We start from the raw sequence: 233 nt of genomic DNA, 5'->3' as shown, positions 1-233 counted from the left end.
TGAGGAGTACATCCTGATTCCTGACCCAGGTCCAGATGATCTCTCTCTCTGTTATCTGACAGGCAGCACCTTCCTCCTCCTCCATCATTTCACACTGTCAAATTGGATTTTTACACGACTCCATCAGCTCCAGCCGCTGCCTTTGTCTCCTGCTATGTGGCACAGGCGCCTAAAAAAAAAAAAAAAAAAAGTTCCATTATGTGTGAAATAGCTTGTGGCAAATTGAGACTGAG

The sequence above is a fragment of the Chelon labrosus genome (assembly GCF_963514085.1).
Source record: "Chelon labrosus genome assembly, contig: SCAFFOLD_157, whole genome shotgun sequence".
Classification (NCBI taxonomy): Eukaryota; Metazoa; Chordata; class Actinopteri; order Mugiliformes; family Mugilidae; genus Chelon; species Chelon labrosus.
The sequence above is the reverse complement of the archived record's forward strand: the minus strand, read 5'-3'. Positions refer to the sequence as shown.